The following is a 6,906-nucleotide window of genomic DNA, read 5'->3' as shown; positions in this document are numbered from 1 at the left end:
TGTTTGGTGCAGACCTAGTGAGTTTTGGTTTGAGGCTTCAGGGGTTTTGCTCGAGGCCAGGAATGCGAGTCACGGGACTCGGGAAGGGAGCGATGATTATGATCGGCTTGAGTTTTGCAGCTGGAAGTAGGATGGTTGATTGATGGATTGGAATTTCGTTATCTATGGCAAGGGTTGTACCCATTCAGTTTTCCGAGTTTGAAGGAGTGAGCGGGCTTGTGACCCCAGGGTCAGGATGTATCTCCAACTCGAGGTCAGTTGATCGCAGTAGTTGGCGGCAGTATTTCAGCACTAGTGAGCGCAGGTGGATTGATGTGACATGAGTATCTTGTGAGGCAAGTTAGGTACCATATTCTCGGGTCGGATGGGTGTCGGATTGTCATTGGGATTGCAAACAGGGATTAGTTCATGTCTCCAGGGATCGAAGGAGAGTTTTCCTGCGTGCCCTCAGGTTGGTCAGGGTAACTCAGGAGGAGATGATCAGGATTTTTTCGGATGTTTTGAGGGTGTATCATCCCCTGTATTCTTCGGGGTTTATCGGTAATTGTATTGTGTTGGAATTTTGTTGGATTGGGTAAGTTATATTCCGGGTTGACTTTCTGCTATTTTTGGTTTATTGGGGGTCGTTATATGTCATTCTGCATGCTGGAAGTCTTCAACTGAAATTCAGGTTTCTTTTGGGTTCCGACTGATCTGTAGCAGGAGGATCATTTCGCGTATGTTATTCATTCCATGGTCAGGAATGATCGTACCTGGTTAAGTCGGGTTGAGTTGTGAGTTGATTTCTAACCATTGGGTGGTAGTTAGGACCCTAAGTGGGGGAGAATTGGGAATTCTCAGGTTGAGTGTCAGGTATTGAAGGTTTTGTCAGTCGCTATTCGAACTGCTATTTTCAGACTTGTTGGGCAGATATTGATAGGTGAACCTCTCCAGAAGCGGGTATGTTCAGCTCTAGGTGGGTTTGTGATTCTCTGGTTTAGGTGTCAGGATGTCTTCGACCATTTCTTATTAAGTTCGTCTTTCAGCGGGAATTCCTCGAAGGATTCAAGAGGCGACAGTTAAGGTCAAGGAATGTGTCACCCATCCTCCAGTGTAGTGTGTTATGTTTCCCTTGGACCTTGGGTAAGCTCGCCCGCAGTGGTAGAGTGGAATTCCTTATTCATAGCAGACCCAGGTTTGGCAACCTTTGAGATTGCCTTGGAAGTCTTCTCAGGCTAGTTTCGTGTGGGTAGGATCTGTGCAGTCTCGATCAAGTATGGGATCTTGTTTCCATCGGTGATGTAGACGTATTCTGTTATTGATGGAGGTGGTGTGTTGCTTTATCTCAGGAAACCTTTCCTTTTGGATGAGGTTTGGGTTTTCCCTCAGAATATGCATGGTTCTGTTGGGTTATAGCCTTCGAATTGGGTCAAGAGTTCGACCATTATTCTATCCTCAGGTTGGGTGCGACCATGGGTTCGTAAGGTTTTGCTTGGGTAGCAGCTTGTTCTATAAGTGAATTGTACATGGTAGTGTTGTAGCATAGTGGTGCGCGTTCAGTGTTGGGTGGGACGGTGATTAGGTCCCCTCAAGGAAGTGAAAGGAGGAGAGTATCTTTAGGATCCATAAGGTTGGGCAAGCAATGTAATACCGACAAGGTCGGTATGAGATCAGGAGCATTCCAGTCATGGGCTGTGGGCCTAATGGTCAGGATTATTCATTTAATCTATTTGTGATACTCTCGGTAGTGACGCGCTGATGGGGATCGGAGAAACCATAAATCAGTTGGTTTGTATAGGGAACGGTCAAGGGCCGTTGGGAGTGCCAGTCAGGTATCAGAATGAATTTGTGGAATGTTTGCTCCGTATTTCTGTTTGTTCGCAAGTTGTTGTTAGGGATCGGATGAAATGCAAAAGTTCTTGGTTTGATCATCTTCTTTGGTCGATTCGGAGGTTGGTAACGGCATGGCAAAGAGTCAAAGGTTATACTAAGGTTTCGGTTTATCATATGGATTCAGATTGGGAGAGGTTCGCTATCGACCTATTTGAGGATCTTTTCTGCATGATTTGTGGTATCTTCAGGCGGAAACTTGGGGTGGATTCATGGATGGCCATTTCGGGATAGCTTATAGTGGAAACTTGCGTTGAGAATCGCAAGTGTATCCGTGTGAGGCATGCATTCTGGAAGTCAGTGAGGTAAGTGGGGAATCTTTGGGTTTAAGGTGCGAGTCGTAAGTTTCAGGAGAAAAGTATGATGTCATCGATGGTGAGATCGAAGGTGGCTGGGTTAGAATGTCCCTATCTTTCAGATTCTGGGAACCAGGTTAGATCTTTCTCCTGATTGTCTATGGCGACACATTTTATTTGGGTGGGTTGAGGCGGTCCTACTCTATGTAGTAGGCCAAGATACTCGGTGCGGGCCGACTGAAAGTCATAGGCACAGAGGCTCAAGAGGAGCGGTAGGCCAACAAACCCTGAGAATTTCAACCCAATGGTTGATTGGGTTCGATATATTGGTATTTCAGCTCGAGGATGATCAGACCAGTCATGGGTGATTGTCGTTATGGGCTAGCAGTGATGTGTATATTGGTTCGGGAGTTAAATAAAGCATTGTCGGTCAGCACAAGAAGGTTCATCTCCCAGTTGTCTCCCATTGTTCATCATATCCTAGGAAATTTTGCCATCAGAATTAGCTTTCTCTGGAAGGACTATTGAATCTCTTTTGTCCAGTAAAGAGTTGTCGGCAGCAGAGTATGATCTGTGGTTCTGTTTTCTGGTAGGAACCTCAGGTTCCTAGGGTTGAGTAGTCCGTTTAGGGAATAAAGGGAAGGTAATTAGTGATGGTTAGTATGGGCAGTCTGTCAGGGAGTCAGACCAAATTCAAGTTTCCGGATTGTAGATTTCAGTTGAAGTAGGGTTGATTGGTTGCGTGGGATTATGGATTCATTTTCTTCGGGTTGGAATTTTCTGTTGAGTTTAGTCTCCTTAGAAGATCGTCGTATGTCATGGTTGTGGATGTGCCCCTCAGGATGTCGGGGTTGGTAAGGAATCATTTTGAGGATGAAATTAAATTTAAGTGGGGGAGATTTGTAACACCTCGTCTTTCAAGTAACTTCAAATTCATCCCTTGGACTTGGAATTATGTCATTTTGGCCCTTGGCTGAAAAGGAAGGGGCAAAGGGAGGCCTTAGTGGCAAAAATATGATTTTGGGAACTTAAGTAGTACGATGGGTGTACATGTGGGTACGCTAAGCATACTAGGGCGGACCCTAGTACGCTGGGCGTACACATATGTACGTTGGGCGTACGAGTGCCAGGGAAAAACCATAATATTTAGGGTTTGGGTGGTATATAAGTGTCCTTATGAGCTCATTACCCTCTATCATTCCAGCCTCCATAGTTTTAAGCCATTTTCCCCAAACCCTAGCCTCTCTTTTGTGTGTGAGAGCTAAGAGTGTGTCTCTTGGGTAGTTGAAGAAGAAGTTAGTGCATCAAAGGAGTCAAGGAAGGAATCAAGCTTGTAGATCTTGAGTTATCACCATCTTGGGAAGCTTTAGAAGGTATAAAGCTTCTACCTTTATGCTTGGATTTTATAGATCTTGGTTTGGTTACTTTTTGGCATTCTTCTTGTCCCAAGAGTCTCAATATTGTGCATGCTTTGTTTTAGTCGAGTTAAGTTGTCCTTTCAGACCCTAGGATGGTTCCTAAGGCATAAAAATGAGGTCCCTTGAGCTAGTTTGGTCCCTAGTTCTTTGTAAGAGGTCTTAATGGATTAAGACCATGTATTAAGCCCTTGTTAGTCGACCAAAGTCTTAAAGTTTGAGACTTTATGGTTCCAGAGCACATTTGAATAGTGGATCTAAAATTTGGGCTTAAGTTCTTAAGCCGTTAAGCACTTATCATGATTTTGGCCTCTGCGAGGGTACACCTCGTGTAAGGTTGCATACGCCCCGCGTTTGGAGTCAACCACCATGTAAGTGGTCAATGCGAGACAAGGTACGCCCAGCGTACCGAAGGGGTACGCTCCGCGTACGTCCCCTGTTAGGCTTCGGACCTTGGGCTTTGGACCTTGGGCTTCGGGTATTGGGCCATCTGTTGGGCTTTGATACTTCAACCCTAATAGTTCATCTGGATAGGTGTGTCTTGGGCTAAGTAAAGGACCAGAGCTTTGGATAAGGCCCAATAAGGAGTTGGGCCCAATTTGGAAAATTGGGCCAAGTGTGGGCTTGAAGTGGTTTGGGCCTTTGGATCAAGATTTGGATTTTGCTTGCATGGGGTTGTGATGGACCGTCTGGGATTCTATGGTTTGGGCTTTTAGCTTGCTGGATCTTCTTGAGTGAAGGCCATTAGGCCCAATTTGGAAAATTGGGCCTTAAATGGACTTAAGGAGTTTATATTGATATTAGACCTTTTGTCATCTAGTCTGAGCCTTGGCTTTGGGCCAAGCTTGAGGAAGGGTATAAAGGTCTTTTACCCTGATTTAGACTCCTCGTATAAGTCAACGACTAGATATTGATAGATTGTCATTTTGGAACCTGTTAGCACATGTGTGATAGCGGATATGCAGTCAGAGATTATTCATGGAATCAGCTTTGTTGGGACGTTGTCTTGATGTTGGCGGTTCGGGATCTCGCAGTCAGCAGCCAGGGATCGTCTTTGTGTTCGACAGTGCGAGGTGAGTTCTTCTCACTATATTAACAGGGTCTAAGGCACCAAGGCCGACCCTTTTTGGATTGTATCCTGGTTATAGGATAATGCTATGTTTAGTGATTTGTTAGATCTGTATCCTGGTATATAGGATGATGCTATGTTAGTGATCTGTTAGATCGGTATCCTGGTATATAGGATGATGTTATGATTAGTGATCTGTTAGATCTGTATAACTGTATGCACATGCTAGCTAGCGTTTGATATATATGTGTTGATTGTGTTTGCGGGTGGGTTGAGGCGGTCCTGCTTTGTGCTCTAGGCCAACAGACCCAGGCCGGCCCGGATAGACTGAAGGCCCATTGGGGCGTACCAGTCAGGCCGAGGGCCCGGAGAACGGTTCAGACAGGCTGAAGGCCCGATAGGGCGAACCAGACATGCTGAAAGTTCTGAGAGTGGGCTAGATAGACTAAAGGCCCAGTGAGGGTGGTCCAATCATACTAAAGACTCTATATGCATGTTGTTTGTTATGATATTATATTGGTTTGTATGGTGTTGGTATTTTGGGGGAACTCACTAAGCTTTTGGCTTACAGTTATGAATTTTGTTTCAAGTACATCAGATGATCGTGGGAAGGCGAAAGCTTGATCGTGCACCTCCTCACATTTTATGACTTTGATTTCTGGAATTCTCTGATATGATATTATTTTGAAAACATTTTGTAATAACTAATGGATTTTGGATGTTTGAAAAAGTTTTAAATTTTTATGAATTTTATGGATGTTACATGAATACGTCTTATACATGATATATATATTTTTTTTAATTTACAATTTAGAAAAAAGAAATTTGAATTTGTTAAAGCATAATTCTATTTATTTTTAACAAAAATTTATATGTTTCACTGCAAAAAATGAAATTTTATATGTTAAAAAGTATTAACAAAAAAAATGAGAACTACAAGGTTTGTTCTATTAAACTGTGAATACAACAAGAAAAATGCCATTGAATTTGGTGTTAATCCGAGTGTGGTTCGGTGATGCTCCGGAGGAGATCCGGCGGCGATCTGATGGCGGTCTAACAACAAGTAACAACTAGTTGTAAACTAGGGAATGAAAGAGTATGCTTAATTTAATATTAACGTTTGATTTGTCCAAAATGTCCTTAACGAAAACATTTAAAAATATATTGTTTAGGTTCTTAACCTTTTGCGTTCTCATTTGAACCACTATATATATATATATATATATATATATATATATATATATATATATATATATATATATATATATATATATATATATATATATATATATATATGGTTAAGTTATAATGTTGATGGACATATATTGTGCGGACGTATGTGGACAGTGTTATTCTATAAGAATGACTAAGATAATAGGTTATTTATTAATGTGAATACATTCAACCTCATATATATATATATATATATATATATATATATATATATATATATATATATATAATTTATAATGAAATAATTTTAAAATAAATGTAAATACAATATTTATTAAACATTTTTTTCATATATATAAATATATTTTTTTGCATTAATATGAATAATTGGAAAAAAAATCTATAGTAAAAACGTAAAATAAAAAAAATAAACTTAAGGGTTTTTTTTACGAAATTAATATTATAGTTAAAACCTATAAAAGTTGTTATCACATGTAAAACCATAAAATACAATATTTGTGACAAATTTCTTTATTTTTTATATCACAGATAAAATGGTAAAATAGAATAGTTTTAACAAATATCTGGACATCCTTATTTTAATTCTAATAAATGAATAGTTTTAATTTTCTTTTGTCAAGTGTCAATCTAATACAACATCTTCATTAATACTATGTCATGTGTCATGTAGATATATTAGGCAACTCATTTCAAATTCAAACTTATATTTTTTAATTATATGTTAAATTTAAAGTTATAATAACTTTAAAAATTTGATATCTCTTAATTAATAATTTATTTAAAATGATTTATTTAAAATAATTGATAATTGATTAATAATTATAAATTTTTATTATGAAAGTTTAATTAATTTTATAACTCGTGGTTCCGACGGGTTATAAACTAGTTAATAAATATAAGAACGGACATAAAGTTAAAATGAACCATTTTAACAAATAAAATAACTTTTGTTGCAATTCCCTTATTAATAATACCTACTTAAATAACCTTATAGCGTTGCAATGAAGAAAAAAAGCGTTCGTTCTTCTAGCTTTTTGAGGCAACTTGTTAAGGTAATTAAATT

The sequence above is a fragment of the Lactuca virosa genome, chromosome 1, assembly GCF_052849685.1.
Source record: "Lactuca virosa cultivar CGN04683 chromosome 1, Lactuca_virosa_CGN04683_v6, whole genome shotgun sequence".
Classification (NCBI taxonomy): domain Eukaryota; kingdom Viridiplantae; phylum Streptophyta; class Magnoliopsida; order Asterales; family Asteraceae; genus Lactuca; species Lactuca virosa.
Note: the sequence above shows the minus strand (reverse complement) of the source record.